At 43.1% G+C, this 18,938-nt stretch overlaps 1 long non-coding RNA gene across 1 annotated transcript in view; it reads left to right on the top strand.

The window, feature by feature from the left end:
* The first annotated feature begins 495 nt into the window (after positions 1 to 495).
* LOC133237753 (uncharacterized) overlaps positions 496 to 18,938 on the top strand; it is a 142,118-nt gene continuing 123,675 nt past the window's right edge. The window contains exon 1 of the long non-coding RNA XR_009733324.1: positions 496 to 554. This is a non-coding gene — a long non-coding RNA (uncharacterized LOC133237753). The remainder of the gene's footprint in view (positions 555 to 18,938) is intronic.

Genomic DNA, 18,938 nt, shown 5'->3' on the forward strand with positions numbered 1-18,938 from the left:
TTAAATTTGATTTGACTTCATTAACATAGTACTGATCACAATATTGATCTACATTAGCTTTTTCAAGTTTTTGTTTTTAATTCCTTATTTGACCTCACATTGAAACCCATGACACATTTTCTTTAGTTCCCACCCCCTTCTACTGGAATCCAACTCCATTGTCCTCAGCAGTGGCAGTGCCGTAGACCAGGCCTGTTGGCTGGGTTGAAGATCTCTGGAGGACCCTAAACCCAGAGGCAGCTTGACTCTCGCCCCCACCCCCACCCTTCTGAGCTCTCCTCCCTGTACAGCCTGGTTTCACCTCCCAGAATCACATCCTTTCTACTCCCTTTTCTTAAAAGTTAAGCTCTCTAGACTTCCGTTGTATCCCTACCATGCGGTTGGCAGGCTGCAGACGGTGAAAGCCTGGCTGTTGCTCCTGATGGCAGAGGCAGAGATATGTTCACAGCTGGAACTCAGAACTCATTTAACCATGGAAACCAAGGCGTTTTGTTAGCTAGGTTCTAGAGTACACACAGAGCTCCAGATGAGGTACGGAAGTGAAAGGCACTCGTGTGAGTTCTCCTGGGCATCTACCTACTCCTTTAGGGTTGTTTCCTTAGGAGAATGGCTTTGCGTTCCAAGTCGACCATAAACTCTTTGTGTAGAGGGAGTCCAAGGGGCAGAGGTTGAAATTGTTAGCTGGCTGTGAACCCAGGCAGGAATGGGTCCCTCTGAGGGACTCAGCCCTCTTTACCACGACTCCAGGCCCAAGACTTCTGAGCAACTAGGGAAATGAGGAGGCGATTTAGAAGGAGCACGGGAAAGGGAAATAAGACATGAGTGGGGAGAGGGCGCCCAAGAACGTGGTGCAAGGACCATGGGCGGGGCAGGAAGGGCAGGCGGTTTGGGAAAAGTACGGGTGAAGGTTTCCAGAAGGGCTTTTGGCCTGGTCCCTAGAGATGGTAACAGTGTTATATTGTTAAGTTAGTTTTTATGGACTTGAGTCAGACATTGGTGGGAATCTTATCACAAAAACACAAGTGGAGCAAAGAATTCTATCTTCAGTTTTCTAAGAAATGGAGGCCAGGGGTAGAGTTATCTTGTATATGGCAGGCATTCTGCTGTTCAGTTGGAACAAAATAAATTTGTAGCTACAGTCAAGGCCACCCCAACCTGGAGGCAATAGGAGGTGAAAGCAGGAATCCTTATAAAGTGATGAAAGAACTGGAGCCACCATAAAGCAGGAGGAAGAGTCATGACGGTCATTTATGACTCTGACTTCCCCGGAGGAGGAAGAGAGAGCCGGGGCACTGGGATCCAGACTATGAGATGCAGGTCTCTGATCTGCTGCTGTTGCTGCTGCTGCTGCTGCTGCTAAGTCGCTTCAGTCGTGTCTGACTCTGTGCGACCCCATAGACGGCAGCCTACCAGGCTCCCCGTCCCTGGGATTCTCCAGGCAAGAACACTGGAGTGGGTTGCCATTTCCTTCTCCAACGCACGAAAGTGAAAAAATAAAGTGAAGACGTTCAGTCGTGTCCGACTCCTAGGGACCCCATGGACTGCAGCCCACCAGGCCCTTCCGTCCATGGGATTTTCCAGGCAAGAGTACTGGAGTAGGGTGCCATTGCCTTCTCTGAGGTCTCTGATCTAGGTTTAGCAAATAATTTACTCATCTGGTGACTCTTTTGATTGTGTCCTGGGGGAACCTGGGTGCTTTGATACACCTCTTGGTGTTTAGGAGAGGCAGAGATATGTTTATGTTAGTGGTAAAAAACCTGCCTGCCAATGCAGGGGAAGCGCAAGAGAGACAGGTTCCGTCTCTGAGTTGGGAAGATCCCCTGGAGAAGGAAATGGCAACCCAGCCCAGGATTCTTGCCTGGAAAATTCCATGGACAGAGGAGCCTGGTGGGCTACAGTCTACGGGGTTTCAGAAGAGTCAGACACGACTGAGTGCACACACATGCATAGTGTATCAGCCCTCAATGAGTGTTACTGATAGCCTAAATAAAGCTAAATAAAATAGAATTAATATATAATAAGACTATACTTTGAGGTTCAGACAAAAGGCAGAAAGAATTGTTGCTGTAAAACTGAAGACACACTGTGTTGGTTTCGAAGCTGATTTTAGCCTTTGTTTATCATCATAGCTGTTGAATGTGCCCATCCAGTCTTTTCCTTCAGGGGAACTGAATAGAATTAGGAAGACACACCAACCTTTGCTGTGACAGTTTAACATTTATTTTATGGTCTTTCAAAGTGGTCTTCTGGGGGCTTCCCTAGTGGTCCAGTGTTAAGAATCTGCCTTGCAATACAGAGGATACCGGTTCGGACACTGGTCTGGGAAGATCCTACATGCTGTGGGGCGTCTAAGCTTGTGAGTTACAACTACTGAAGCCCGTGAGCCCTAGGGCCTGTGCTCCCCAACAAGAGAAGCCACTGCGATGAGGAGCCTGCACATCACACCTAAAGAGTAGCCCCTGCTCACTGCAGCTAGAGAAAGCCTGTGGGCAGCGAGAAAGACCCAGCACAGCCAAAAATAATAAAACTGTTTAAAAAGCGGCCTCCTGGGGCTCTGAGCCTTCTCTCCTGAGAGTGTGGTGGGTATTAAGGTAGAGGATGAGTTGATGCCAGAATCTCAAAAGTGATGGAGATAGCGGTGGTGGTGGTTGTGGTGATGGGTGTGTGCATCCATGAGTGCTAAGCCGGGAGGGATTTTTGAGGAGAGGTATAACACTTCTTCTAGCCATTGAGTCCTGTAGCTGGAAGGAGTTGTCCCAAGTGTTGGGAGTGGAGTATGGCTGCAGAAATTGGCCTGACTATCCTCTCCAAAATTCAGCCTATGTGTTACCTTTTGGCACATGAGTTGGAGGTGGAAGGCAGACTAGCTTGCTCAAATGTATGCAAACAAAGTATATACTTTATAAATGCCAAATGCTCTTACTTACTGAAAGCACCACTTATCACTGTTTATTTTTTTCTGGCTGCACTGGGTTCTGTTGCTGCACGTGGGTCTTCTCCAGTTGCACTGAGTGGGCACTACTCTGTAGTTAACATGCGCAGACTTCTCATGGTGGCTTCTTGTTTCTGAGCCTGGGCATCAGTAGTTGTGATGCACAAGCTTAGTTGCTCCACGGCATGTGGGATCTTCCTGGATCAGGGATCGAACCTGTGTCCCTTGCATTGGCAAGCAGATTCTTAACCGTTGGACCACCCGAGAACTCCCTTCTTTTCTTCATTTCTACTGTTGCTACCTTAGTACAGGCCCTCATGAACTTCTGCCTGGCATTTTGCAGTGGCCTTCTGCCTGAGCTCATTCCAGCTTCATCCTTGTAAAATCCATCTTCCCTGTGGCAACTATACTAAGATATTCGCAGTGCAAGCCTAGCTGTATTAGTACGATAAGTTCCACCCACCCTGCCCTCCAGTTTCTCACTTTTCTTTTTCCACTGCATTGGTCAACAAAAGCTTATTATTTCACCCACAGACCAAGTCCAGGCACTTGCATCAGTAGCTAAGACAGATTTGATAATGAGAAAGAGAGATGGTCAGTGTCCACTGATTTAATCTTTAAGATCGTCTTCAACACTTTATTTCCTACAAGATGAAGCAGAAGTTTTGCAGGTTGTCATTCACTGTCCTCCTTACCTTTTAAACTCCGCCCTCCCCTCCCCTATCCCCCACAACTAAAACTCCATAAAAAGAATCACTGCTTCAGCCAGATTTTTCTATAATATAGTTACCTGTAAGTCTTTCTCCAATGGTGGCTTGTTTGCACAGATCTTTCTGCCTACAGAGCCCTTCACTTCATTTCTGTCCATTCACTCGAACCAACCCTCAAGGGATTCTAATTCACACTGATTTTTTGCTCTTCTGGCATCTACATATTTGCACAACTTAAAAAAAAAATCATTTATCACTTACTGCTTTATATTGATATTTGATTCTTCATGAGTAGGTCCTACCTCTGTCACCGGATTTTAAGCTCTGTGGGGGACGAGGTCCAAGCTTCAAGCCTCTGAGTGCACTTAGCTCATTGTTTTGCCTTATGTGGGTGCTTCTCACGTGTTTGTAGATTTCTTTCTACAGGATCCATCTCTTGAATCATAATAGCTCCACATTTTGGTGAATTTTCAATAAAAGGTTCAAAGAAGACAAAGTCAATAAATTTAAGCTTCCAAATGTAAAAGTTAATTGAGGTTAGATTCCTCAGTTCCCACAAAGGGGATAATCACATTTGTAAGGTGCCTAGCAATAGTCTTAAGTTCTCCTGAGCAAGTCCAGGGAATTTGTAACTTTTGTGTCAATGAAAATTATAATTACTCAGTACAATAGCAATGCCATGGAAATAATATTACAATTCATACATCTGTAAAATTGCTATTTCAAGGTGCTGAAAGATACAAGCTCAGAACAAAGGAGAACAAGAAACACTTTGGAACTAGATTTCTGGTGGCAATAAAGAAGTTGCTGAAATTCCCTGGAGTTCCAGTGGTTAGGACTCTACACTCCCACACTGCAGGGAGCACAGATTTGATCCCTGGTCAGGGATCCTACATGCTGTATAGTTTGGCCAAAAAGGAAAGGAAAAAAAATAAAAGCAGTTACTTTAAAAGTCTGGGATTTAAATTTTTCTTTCTCTATATATTCTTGTTTATTTTTGAGTGTTTCACCTTAAATTGGAGATCATGAACACAGAAACTCTTCTATTATTTTCATATATTTTATTTTTCTGCTTCCAAGATTCTGTCTCCCATCTGTTTTCATGGCTTTATTATGATTTTAATGAACATTTCAGTCAATCCCCTGATCATCTTGACCCATTAGACATTTTTCTTCTAGAGGTTTTAGACAAAAGTTCCATTTCATTTATCTTCTCATAAAATTTAATATTCTTTCCATTGTAGGTGGTGTTTTGTACTTGACTTATACAAAAAAGGAATTTATTGGCTCATCTCAATGGAAAGTGTAAGGCTAGATCAAGTTTCGGGCACAGCTGAAGTAAGTGGCAAAGAGATGTCATAACTGGTTTCTCACCATCTTTGTCTTCTGCCAAGTGTTGCCTTTACTTCTGTGTTTAGTCTCTCGGTCGTGTCTGACCCTTTGTGACCCCATGGACTGTCGTAGCCTGCCAGACTCCTCTGCCCGTGAGGATTCTCCAGGCAAGAATACTGGAGTGGGTTTCCATGCCCTCCTCCAGGGGATCTTCCCAACCCATGGATTGAACCCCAGGTCTCCCGCATTGCGGGCAGATTCTTTACCATCTGAGCCACCAGGGAAGCCCTTACTCCTAAGCTTAATGTAGTAGCAAGGGAGTAGCAACAGTTTGGGTCCTATATCTCCTCTAGTTTTAAGACAGTGGGAACGAGTGATACTCTCTTAGAAGTCCCACGGATAGGTCTCATTGGCTTTCAGTGGTTTTGTGCCCACCCATAAATCAACTGTCATGACCTTGATTTACTTGAATGGGATGAAGAGGCAGGTAGGCACCACCTGGCCTCAAGGGTGTAAACTGCTCCACCAGAATCTGATGGACTGACAATGTAGGTGAATTGGCATTAATCTTTGTAGAAACCCATCTACTGAACTGTCAGGAGCCGTCAACCTTGGTGACCACTTCTTTAAATCATCGATTTCTTTGACTTTTGTGATGCTTCAGTCTCCTGGTCCCTCTTTTACCTTATCACTCTCTCTCTGGCTATTAAATGTTCAAGCCTCTCAAGGGTGGGTCCTAGACACTCTTCTAACTGGCCTCTATTTGAGGTGATTTCATTCATAAGCAAGGCTTCAATGACCACCCAAAACCTGAAGATTTGATATTTCCTCTGAAACCCAGAGGAAACTTTGTGCCCCCTTCTATGTCCAACTGCCCACTGAATTTTCTATTTGATTCTCTTAAAGTCATTTCAAACCATGATGTTCAAAACCACATCCGCTGTCCCCCAAATAAACCTGTCCTGAGCACAGGTTTTCTGTTGTGGTGAATTGAATCTATCCAGTTGAGCAAGTCAGAAATCTTTAACACGGCCCTCAACCTCACTCCTTGTTCCTTAGCTGATCTATCACCAAATCCTACAAGTTTTGCTTCCTCAATACCTCTCAAATCCTTCCATTTTTCTCCATCTTTATGGCCACCTCCTTAGTCCAAGCCGTTATCTTCAATCATCTAATTACTATACCTTTTCTCAACTCACTTTCAATTGTTTCTGCCTCTTTTCAGTCTATGTTTTAATTTTGTAGTTGCAGTGCATTTCTTCAAAGTGCAGGTTCAGTGACTTCCATCGCCTCAAGATACAGAACAAAATCCTTTCTCTGGTCTACAAACCTTTGCCGGTATGCTTCCTTCCCAGCTCCTCATCACCTGACTCTCCATACTCCCCTCTTGCCCTTTCCATGCCATCATAGTAACATTCTTTTACTTTCTTGACACATTGTGGTAGACACAGTAAGGGTCCTCCAGAGATGTCCATAGCCTACTCACCAGGACATGTGAATGTGACTTTATGTGGAAAAGGAACTTCGTAGATGTGATCAAGTTAGGGGTCTTGAGACAGGAAAATTACCCTCTATTATCCAGGTAGTCCCAGGATAATCAGAAGGGTCCTTATAAGAACAAAGGAGGAGAACTGAAGGCAGAGAAGGACATGTGCTGGCGGAGGCAGAGGTCAGAGTGGTATGAGGAGGGGACTGTGCATCAAGGAACACTGGTGGGGACTTCCCTGACGGTTCAGTGGTTAAGATTCTGTGCTTCCAATACAGGGGTCGTGGGTTCTATCCCTGGTTGGGAAACAAAGATCCCATATGCCCTGCAAGCACAGCCAAAAAATAAATATAATTACAATAAGAATAATAAAATAATTTTTTAAAAAGGAACACAGGTAGTCTTTGGTAACTGGAAGAGGCAGAAGACAATACTTCCTCTAGTAGGCAGACAACCTTATTTTTTTTTTTTTTTCAGACAACCTTATTGACAACCCAATTTTAAGGGTTCAGAACTGTAAAATAAGAGATTTGATTCATTTGAAGTGACTGGAATGGTGATAATTTTTATAGCACCAAGAATAAACTGATACACACCCCTGAGCTGAAGATCTTGGGTTTGTCCTTCCAGATTATTCTCCACCCTTCTTTGTGCTCTTCTATGCCCTGAGGCTGAGCTGCATGTTCTGCCTCAATGGGATTTCTTAACTTCTGCTGTGGCTGGGCTTGACCAATGGGAGATACCCAGGAGGCTGGAGGGCAGAAGGAATGGGAAGTTGAGCTATTTATCTCCCTTCCTACCACCCTGTGGGGTCTCTGTGGGCTGGTTGCATCCCCTCTACTGAAGGCCACAGCTCCTGTTACATGGCCCTACCACGTGTCTGTCTATTCTAGGTTCCAATAACTGCCTTATTCTCTTGTGCCTTTAAGCTGGGGTGGTGGTGGCATGGTGGTTGCTAACAGTTCTCTGCAAGTGACTAGCCTAGGGTACCGTACCATTACGGACTATCTTCCCTATACCCTGGCCTCATCTTGTAAACACTCCTTAAATTTCCTGGTTCAAAAAACCTGTGTCTTTCCCCATGGGAGGCTGACTAAAACAGGCCTTATTATCTTCTGCTATGCCTCAGGGCCTTGGCACATGCTTCTGTCTTTGCCGGAAAGCTTTTCTTCCTATCTGTGGTCTCTTCCTGGATTAATCTTCAGAGCCTTTAACAGCAGTTCCCCTAGATGAAGTCAGATGTTACACCATCACCTAACACTATGTATCTATACTTCTTATCACTTACTGTTGCTTATGAGTTCTTTTGATTACTGTTTCTCTTTCCTTCTGGAGCCACATTGTCCTATATGGCGGTCACTAGCTACATGTGGTTATGGAGCACTTGGAAGTGGCTAGCTTCACTGACTAATTGAATTTTAATGATTAACTTTGATTAAATTTTCACATGGTAAAGAATCTGCCTGCAATGAAGAAGACCCCAGTTTGATCCACAAGTATGGGATATCCCCTGGAGAAGACAATGGCAACCCATTCTAGTATCCCTGCCTAGAGAATTTCACGGATGGACCATAGGGTTGCAAATAGTCGGACATGACTGAGCTACTAACATTTTGATTAATTTAAATTTAAGAACTATTAATAAAGTTATCAGAAAGCTTTTAAGAATATTTATAAAATCTTAAGGCATGGGGACCTACTTTATCAATGAACATTTATACAGATACAATTTTTCCTGACAAAAATTTAGTGTCTAAATAGATATGGGCCATAAAACAAAAGACGAGATTTCAAAGACTTAATACAAAACAATGTAAAATATATAATTAATAATTTTAAATATTGATTACATATTGAAATGATAATATTGGGATCTGTTGAATCAAATCAAATATATTACCAGAATCAATGTCACTTGTTTCTTATTACCTTTTCTAAACATGGCAACTAAAAAATTTTGAATTACATATGTGACTCACATTGTTATTTCTCTTGGTAAGTGCTTCTCCAGACTAGAGCATAAAGTTCAACAGGGCCGTTTTCTCACCTCTCTTTCTCTTTGCTACTGCCAGATGCTTCTTAGATGATGCTCCTCAAATATTTAATGCACGAATGAACAAATGGAAACATGTCCTTAGGCTAACAGTGCAGAGGAGCCTTAGGGAGCACCTCACCTTGAGTAGCAACAGATTTCTGGTCTGCATCCCTATGTAGCTTAAGAGTCAAAGTTTTAGGGACAACGCTGGCAAGACCTATACATGTTTCTGTCTTCTGGAAGTTAAGATCCTACAGTTTGATAAGGATAGCTGTTGCAAAATGTACCTTATCTAGTAATGAGATGGTGTGTGGATTAGTAGCAGTGGAACAAACTTTGCTGCACTTGATAGGAAGCCAAGTTTTAAGGTGGTTTTGAGAGAGACAGGGCTTCCCTAGTGGCTCAGATGATAAAGTGTCTGTCTGCAATGCAGGAGACACGGGTTCGATCCCTGGGTTGGGAAGATCCCCTGGAGGAGGAAATGGCAGCCCACTCCAGTATTCTTGCCTGGAAAAGCTATCCCATGGACCGCGGAGCCTAGTAGGCTATGGTCCATGAGGTCGCAAAGAGTCAGACACAACTGAGCGACTTCACTTTCACTTGAGAGAGATGAGAGTGAGCTGTACCAAAGTCTCCTGGCACTCATATTCAGGAATAAACCAGGGACTTCCCTGGTGGTCCAGTGGTTAATAATCATCCTGCCAGTGCTGGGAACATAGGTTCTATCCCTGGTCCAGGAAGATCCCATGTGCTTATGGAGCAACTAAGTCCATGCACTTCAACTACGGAAGTCCATGCTCTGGAACCTGGGCTCTGCAACAAGAGAAATCACCAAAATAAGAAGCCTGAGCACCACAACTAGAGAGTAGCCCCCGGTTGCCACGACTTTGTTGCCAATGCATGGCAGCAAAGACCCTGCAGAGCCTAAATAAATAAATTAATTAATTAAAAAAAAGAATAAACCAGGGCTGCTCCCTGCCAGCCATGCTCCCTTCCCCACAGGGGCCGTGTTTCCTTTTTGTGATTCTCCCTACTTTCCCCACAAGTGTCATCCTTATCACTTAACTCTGGTTTCTCCCAGCCTAATCTCATAGGGTATCTTACCCAAGAGCCTGCTTCCAACCAAGGTTGCTTATTTTGTGGACAGTAGACTTTTACTTCTCTGAATGGACTCTTCAAAGGGAGATGTGGCAACTTGCTGGGGTGAGAAATAGACCATTTGATTTTTGTTGGAAGGAGATCAATCATGCTAATCAGACCTCTGCATTGTGGGTCACACATCTCCATCTTTTCAGCCCCAAGCACCTCTTTTCAACTGGAAAAATGTCATCCTGCCAGGCAAGCTGGTCTCTGATGTTGAGTCCTTCTATCTTTGAGAAGATAGACACAGACAAGATAGAAACTTCATGTCTTTATGCTTAAGGTCCCTTGAATGTTCATTCTGCCTGTCCGACTGGGTATTTTGTAAGTTCTGAGTCATAGGAAGGTTTGGAAGGGGACTTCCCTTGCTGGTTCAGCCCTGCTGCTCTGCCATCTCCCTGCATTTTTCGCAGATCTCACACAAGCTGAACTCATCAGCTTATTTTCATTCATTCCGTCTTTACGCTTCCTTCAGAGCAATGACCTACTTAAGTTAAAGGGAAATACAAACCTCCAAGGAGATTTGCTGACAGCTGTTTCCTGGGTAGAATTAGGTTGGGCATGTGTCTGAGAGAAGCTTATGAACTCTAAGAATCATCTTGGCTGAGGATGGAAGTGGGAAAGAAGGAATTGAAGGTTTTAAAGAAAAATGTTAGACACAAGTATTCCTGGGGAGGATGGGAGACTGGCGATGGCAGGGAGGGTTGGGAAAGAGTTTCTCAAGGACAGGTCTAAGCTGGAGTCTCCACGTTCTCTTTAGTTCCCTCCCTCGGTTTCTTGCTCAGAAGCTCTATCTACTCCTCAGGTCATAGAACTTCAGTGTCCAGACAGCAGATAGAGCCAAGCCAGTATCAGAAATAAAACACACTTTTGGAAGGCAGTAAATCATAGGGCAGTTTGGGAGGTAATTTAAAGACAAAAGATCACAACTGGAAACAGCTTTGGATCAAGAGTGGAAACACTGGAATTTTTACCATGAATTTGCCAGGGACTGGCTGTGTATGTTAAACAAGTCATTTTGACTCCTCTAAGCCTCACTTTTCTCATCTGTGAAATCTGTGGTTCAGACTAGATCATGACTAAGATGTCTTTAGTTACTAAATTCCTTGAGACATATAAAATGATTTACCTACTGGCTCACGTAGCTAATAATCACTTTCACTTAGTAAAGTTGTTAAAAAGTAGATTGACTTTCTTTCTTTCTTTTGATGGAGGTATTTAAAGGATGGCCAAAAGATCAAAGATCCACATAAGCCCCAAACTGGACACTGGGCTCTGATTCATGGATGGCTGATAGGCTGTGGACGTATGCTGTCCTCTGGTATGAGTCCTCAGCCTTATTATCCCAAGCAGCTGGTGCCATGAGGTGATCCTTTTCTCAAATGTTTGGTGCATGGGAGAACCAACTAACAGCCCAGAATCTCCTGGTTGAAACGTAAGGTGCGGTTTGCATGCCGTTTTCGTTCAATTGTAATTGCATAAGTAGAGTAATCTCTGTTTAATATTTGATATTAAATTCCACACCAAATCATCTGGTGTGTATTAGAGCAGCTGACAAAACTGGTTATAGAAGATCAAAGTAGTCTTAGGTCAGTTTATAAGCTTAAAATTAAGTGTTACAGAATTTAGCATTAAAAGAGACTCAGTTCAGTCGCTCAGTTGTGTCCGACTCTTTGCAACCCCTTGAATCGCAGCATGCTAGGCCTCCCTGTCCATCACCAACTCCTGGAGTTTACCCAGCCTCATGTCCATCAAGTTGGTGATGCCATCCAGCCATCTCATCCTCTGTCATCCCCTTCTCCTCCTGCCCCCAAACCCTCCCAGCATCAGGGTCTTTTCCAGTGAGTCAACTCTTTGCATCAGGTGGCCAAAGTATTGGGGTTTCAGCTTCAACATCACTCCTTCCAATGAACACCCAGGACTGATCTCCTTTAGGATGGATTGCTTTTATCTCCTTGCAGTCCAAGGGACTCTCAAGAGTCTTCTCCAACACCACAGTACAAAAGCATCAATTCTTCGGCACTCAGCTTTCTTCACAGTCTAACTTTCATATCCATACATGACCACTGGAAAAACCAAAAGCCTTGACTAGATGGACCTTTGTTGGCAAAGTAATGTCTCTGCTTTTGAATATGCTATCTAGGTTGGTCATAACTTTCCTTCCAAGGAGTAAGTGTCTTTTAATTTCATGGCTGCACTCACCATCTGCAGTGATTTTGGAACCACAAAAAAATAAAGTCTGACACTGTTTCTACTGTTTCCCTGAATCCACCTAATCTAATACTCACACTGTAGAGATAAAGTGAAGATGCAATGATTTGCCCAAGGTTACAAGTGAATAGTATAAAATCAAGACTTGATTTTCCAGTCTGTATTCTTTCTACTATAATCCATTGCTTGCATAAGAACCTGAGTATATGTTAAATATGATTAATCTTTTGTAAGATGAGTATTTTAAACACATTTTTGTTAATTTTAAATATGCAATGCAGGCACTACAAAATTTAAAAGCCACAGAGGGTTTACAATGAAAATTCAGTCTCCCATCCATTACTGTCTCTAACCACTTAGTCTCTTCCCTCTTTGATCAATCTGGAGTTTATTTTAGTATAAGGTGTGAGGTAGGGATCTAACTTTATTTTCTTTCAGATTATGATCCAGTTATCTTAATGCTGATAAGGTATGTTTCCCTTATTTGTGCTTATGTTTTGGAATTTTCATGTTTATTCTTGCTTGTTTTTTTTCTTGTGTATGAACTTGAGAATCAGTTCTCAAGTTTAGTTTAGTTTGAGAATCAGTTTAGCTTGCACACTAAAAAATGAAATACTGCTTTTTTTTAAAAATGGGATCCTATTAAATTTATAGATTAATTTAAGGGAGATTTGATAGTGTTATACAGTCTGCTGTAGAGCTCCAAGACATATTATCCTCTCTGATAAAAACAAACATGGTAAGAGGTACTTTTCTTTCTGCCTTTTGAAGTGGTTCTGTGAGGGTATGGTGGTCACCTGTAAACATCACACATTACCTCACAGTTTATACTCAAATAAATTCCAGTGATACTGGCCTCCTTGCTATTTCTTCAACTCAACTGGGGTGTTCGCTGCGCTTGGGACACGTCCTTAGTTCAGAAATCTGCATGCCTCACTCACTTCCCTCAGGTGTTTGTGCAAATGTCAACACCTCATTGAGCCCACCCCTCGACTACTCCATTTAAAATCATTGTTGCCTACATTCCCAGCTCTTCCAATTTTCCATTCCGCTTATCACCTTCTCATATCCTAGATAATTTTTGTGTATGCTCAATTGATTAGTCGTGTCTGATTCTTTGCAACTCCATGGACTGTAGCCCACTGGGCTTCTCTGTCCACAGAATTTTCTAGGCAAGAATTCTGGAGTGGGTTGCCATTTCCCTTTTCCAGGGGATCTTCCTGACCCAAGGACTGACCCCAGGTCTCCTGCATCTCCCGCATTGGCAGGTGGATTCTTTACCACTGTGCCACCTGGAAAGCCCTTAATTTACTTAATCATTATGCTTATTATTTATTGTCTGTCTTCATTACTAAAGTGTAAGCCTCAAGAGCACAGAGATTTTTGCCTATTATATTCACTGCCATATTCCAAATGCCTAAAACTGTGCCTGGCATACAGCAAGTGTTCAATAAATATTAATTAAAGTAAAGAAGGTATCTCTCTAGTAAGTGATTTTATTAAGACTAGACATTACATTTTTATCAGTATGAAATATTTTTTCAGCATCTATGGAAATAATAAGACTCTTTTCTCTTTTTATTCCCAGACATGGTAAATTATATATTACATTTCCTAATAGTAGACTATCTTTGCATGCCTGAAATCAGTCCCAGCTTAGTCATGGAGACCCAGGGATTGAACCCAGGACTCCTGCTTGGCAGGTGGATTTTTCACCCCTGTGCCGCTATGTTTCGAAGAATAACCGAGTTAATAAAACCATGCTAAGTGCCCATTTGAATGCAGAGTTCCAAAGAATAGCAAGAAGAGATAAGAAAGCCTTCCTCAGTGATCAATGCAAAGAAATAGAGGAAAACAACAGAATGGGAACGACTAGAGATCTCTTCAAGAAAATTAGAGATACCAAGGGAATATTTCATGCAAGTTAAGTTCAGTTCAGTTGTTCAGTCGTGTCCGACTCTTTGCGACCCCATGAATCGCAGCATGCCGGGCCTCCCTGTCCATCACCAACTCCAGGAGTTCACTCAGACTCACGTCCATCGAGTCAGTGATGCCATCCAGCCATCTCATCCTCTGTCGGCCCCTTCTCCTCCTGCCCCCAATCCCTCCCAGCATCAGAGTCTTTTCCAATGAGTCAACTCTTCGCATGAAGTGGCCAAAGTATTGGAGTTTCAGCTTCAGCATCATTCCCTCCAAAGAAATCCCAGGGCTGGATCATGGAAGAGGCAAAAGAGTTCCAGAAAAACATCTATTTCTGCTTTATTGACTATGCCAAAGCCTTTGACTGTGTGGATCGCAATAAACTGTGGAAAATTCTGAAAGAGATGGGAATACAAGACCACCTGACCTGCCTCCAGAGAAATCTGTATGCAGGTCAGGAAGCAACAGTTAGAACTGGACATGGAACAACAGACTGGTTCCAAATAGGAAAAGGAGTATGTCAAGGCTGTATATTGTCACCCTGCTTATTTAACTTCTATGCAGAGTACATCATGTGAAATGCCAGGCTAGATGAAGCACAAGCTGGAATCAAGACTGCCAGGAGAAATATCAATAACTTCAGATATTCAGATGACACCACCCTTACGGCAGAAAGTGAAGAAGAACTAAAGAGCCTCTTGATGAAAGTGAAAGAAGAGAGTGAAAAAGTTGGCTTAAAACTCAACATTCAGAAAACTAAGATCATGGCATCCAGTCTCATCACTTCATGGCAAATAGATGGGGAAACAGTGGAAACAGTGTCAGACTTTATTTTTCTGGGCTCCAAAATCACTGCAGATGGTGACTGCAGCTATGAAATTAAAAGACACTTGCTCCTTGGAAGAAAAGCTATGACCAACCTAGATAGCATATTAAAAAGCAGAGACTACTTTGCCAACAAAGGTCTGTCTAGTCAAAGCTATGGTTTTTCCAGTAGTCGTGTATGGATGTGAGAGTTGGACTATAAAGAAAGCTGAGTGCCGAAGAATTGATGCTTTTGAATTACAGTGTTGGAGAAGACTCTTGAGAGTCCCTTGGACTGCAAGGAGATCCAACCAGCCCATCTTAAAGGAAATCAGTCCTGAATATTCATTGGAAGCACTGATGCTGAAACTCCAATATTTTGGCCACCTGATGCAAAGAACTGACTCATTTGAAAAGACCCTGATGTTGGGAAAGACTGAAGGTGGGAGGAGAAGGGGACAACAGAGGATGAGATGGTTGGATGGCATCACTGACTCGATGGATATGAATTTGAGTAGGCTTTGGTAGTTAGTGATGGACAGGGAAGCTTGGTGTGCTGCAGTCCATGGGGTCACAAAGAGTTGACATGACTGAGTGACTGAACTGAACTGAAGTGCTTTGAACAGCTCCTGGCATGCAGTTAGCACTCAATATATAAAGAAGGCTGAGCTCTGAGGAACTGATGTTTTTGAGTTGTGGTGATGGAGAAGTTTTTTGAGAGTCCCTTGGACTGCAAGGAGATCAAACCAGTCAATCCTAAGGGAAACAATCCTGAATATTCATTGGAAGGACTGATGTTGAAACTGAAGCTCCAATACTTTGACCACCTGATGCGAAAAGATGACTGGGAAAAAACCCTGATGCTGGGAAAGATTGAAGGCAGGAGGAGAAGTGGGTGACAGAGGATGAGATGGTTGGATGGCATCATCGACTCAATGGACATGAGTTTGAGCAAGCTCTGGGAGATAGTGAAGGACAGGGAAGCCTGGCATGCTGCAGTTCATGGGGTTGCAAGGAGTCAGACATGACTGAGTGAATGAACAGCAACAAAAATAGCAGCAACATGTTAGCTATCTTTATTATGACTTTATACCACATGTTCTGTGCCTGGCTTTGTAGAAACAATAAGTATCACACCAATGATAAGTATTATTCCTTAAATTATTCATGGTCTGTTTGGAGTGTCAGAGAAACAAATATACAGTTCTATCTATGTGCTAGGAATGTGGTTGGAGGTGTGCTTGGGGACATAGGTGGTTCAGGGGAGCACAGTGTCGGTGCTGAGAACCCTGTGTGATTGGGGCCAGGAAAATCCATGGACCACCCCCCCCCCCCCCCAATGAAGGCAGAGGGAATGACCCTTGGGGAGGCGGGAAGCTGAGACACTGTGTATTCGAGAACTGTTTGCCTGAAGTGAAGGGTGTGAGGCTGAACTGATGTGAGATGAGGCAGATAAGGCTGGGTCTGGATGTTGGAGGCTTTTGTTGACCAGAATAAGAGATGATCTGATCTGTATCTTTCTTAAAGTTAAGAACCCCATTTCCCCAAGGTTTAAAGCCTTTTGAGGTATTCTAGAAGGGGAAGCCACATAGCGAAACCAACACATACATGCATGAATGAATGAGTAAACAAACGCCTTAAAAGTCTTACTTTAATGGGAGAACGATGAATTGACCTGAGTTTCCTGAGAGCGGTGGCTCTCAGCTGGGTGATTCTGCCCTCCTTGGGGACATTTCTCAGTGTCAGGAGACATGCTTGGTTGTTGTAATCGGGGTGGGAAGTGCTACGGGCACATAGTGGGTCGAAGCCAGGGATGTTGCTAAAAGTTCAAGGACATACACAGGACAGTCCCCAATGACACAAAACCCCCAGGTCCAAAGTGTCAATAATGCTGATACTGAGAAACCTTGCTTAAAACCCGAGAAATAAGGCTGGAGGAGAAGGAGGTTCTGAGCACCTTCATGCAGATCTTTAACAACATGACAAGTATTTTGGAACTCATTGCATAGGCCATTAGGAAGCTAATGAAGGTTTTTGAGTAGAGAGCGATGGTGAAGGTTGTGTTCTGGAGGATTAATGTCTGTGTGGAGGGAACTCAAGGATTTCAGGACATTGAGCAGCCAAATAAGCCACTTTGGTGTACTGATTATTTTGAGCTGAAGGTACTTGAAAAATGTCCAATGAAGGGAGAGGTTTGCTCTGAACTCCTCTTAGCTACCTCAAGACAGATCCTCCAAGAGAAACTCAGTAGTGATGGATCCCCTGCAGGGAGTTTTGTCCTCCAGGGCAGACTGAGTCATTGCAAGAGAGGAAACAAGAAGTTGACACCGCACTAGACAAACTTTATCCCAAACTACCATACTTCCCATCACGTCAGAGCAAATAGAAGGGGAAGAAGTGGAAACAGGGAGAGATTTCCTTTTCTTCAGCTCCAAAATTACTGTGGACAGTGACTGCAGCCGTGAAATTAAAAGACACTTGCTCCTTGGAAGAAAAGCTATGACAAACTTAGCACACTAAAAAGCAGAGACATTATTTGCCAACAAAGGTCTGTCTAGTCAAAGCTATGGTCTTTCTAGTAGTCATGTATAGATGTGAGCATTGGACCATTAACAAGGCTGAGCACCGAAGAATTGATGCTTTTGAGTTGCAGTGCTGGAGAAGACTCTTGAGAGTCCCTTGGACTGCAAGGAGAGCAAACCAGTCAATCCTAAAGGAAATTAACCTTGAATATTCATTGGAGGGACTGATGTTGAAGCTGAAGCTCCATTACTTTGGCCACCTGATATGAAGAGCCAACTCACTGGAAAAGACCCTGATGCTGGGAAAGACTGAGGGCAGGAGGAGAAGAGGGTGGCAGAGGATGAGATGGTTGGATGGTGTCATTGACTCAATGGACATGAGTTTGAGTCAACTCTGGGAGATAGTGAAGGATAGAGAAGCCTGGCATGCTTTGGTTCGTGGGGTCACAAAGAACTGGACATGACTTAGCAACTGAACAAAGACAACGCTCATACCTCTCATCTATTCTTCGAAGGGCCCATTTATCTTTCTTAAACATCATTTGCTCTCCTTTAAATTGCCTACATTCTCCCTCCCCTTTTGCTATTAAGATGATATAAAGCTCTTGAATCTCACTGCTTCTTTGAATATTCACTCTCCCCCTCCCTGTGATGTCCTTATGCACATAATATTAAGAATTAATATATTTGTATCTTTTTCTCCTGTTAGTCTGCCTGTTGTCAGTTTATTTAGTAGATCCCCCTAATGAAACTAGCAGGATTGAGGGAAAGCCTTTCCTCCCATACAGGACACCAGAGGGTAGGAGGGATCAGAGGCAGAGAATTGTGTGGGAGGTTATTGCGATTGTTAAGACTCTAATGGTAAACCTAAGTGCTTGGGAGAAAATGGAGAGGAAAATAGTGAAAATTGATGGACATTAAAAAAAAAAACTTGGAAAGTAAATTACTGTGGGAGAAGAGAATGTGCTTTTTTTTTAAAGAAAACATTCATTTTAAGGTTAACAGTGCAATTCATGCAAAAATATCTTGTATGCAGAGAGTTGTGTCAACTGAACAAAACAAAACAAAACAAAACTGCACACCCTAAAGCTGAGAATTAGGCTTAAAAAAAATATTTATTTATTTATTTTTGGCTGCACTGGGTCTTCACTGCTGGGCTCGGGCTTTCTCTAGTTGTAGCGAGCAGAGATACTCTCCAGTTGGCGTGTCTGGGCTTCTCACTGCTGTGGCTTCTTTTGTTGCAGAGCACAGGCTCTGGGTTAGTAGTTGGGGTGTATGCACTTAGTTGCCCCACGGTATATGGTATCTTGCTGGGCCAGGGATCAAACTCATGTCCCTTGCTTTGGCAGGCAGATGATTCTCAACTACCAGGGTACTCCAGGAATTGTGTTTTATTTAGGAGACTGTCTGAAGATTTAAGCCCAGGTGGTCATTTCTCCGGTAGCTCTGAGGGACTGCTCCAAAGAGTAAGGGAGAAATCAGGATATATGGGAATTTTTGCAACAAAACCCAGGTAGTTGGAATATCGAAAGATTACTGTTAATGAAAGAAAAGCCAGACATTTTAAGTCAACGATTTTAGCACTTTCTTACGTATGCGAAGATGCAAGTGTCTGGGTTCATTGAGATTATTCCTCTGATAGGCATGTAAACTATCTGGACCTGTATTCGGTTTTTTCCGGTCCTGAATCTCCTGGGGATTCACAGTGGTGGGGGAGGGCTGAGGCTACAGTAGCTGAGGGTTTGATGGCAGCAGCCTCTTTTGTTTCTAGATATGGCAGGTGACATTCTCATCTTCAGATATGTGCTTAGCAAAGAAGGTTATAGGAGTCATCAGGGTTGAGGTT

This window comes from Bos javanicus, chromosome 24, assembly GCF_032452875.1.
Source record: "Bos javanicus breed banteng chromosome 24, ARS-OSU_banteng_1.0, whole genome shotgun sequence".
Classification (NCBI taxonomy): Eukaryota; Metazoa; Chordata; class Mammalia; order Artiodactyla; family Bovidae; genus Bos; species Bos javanicus.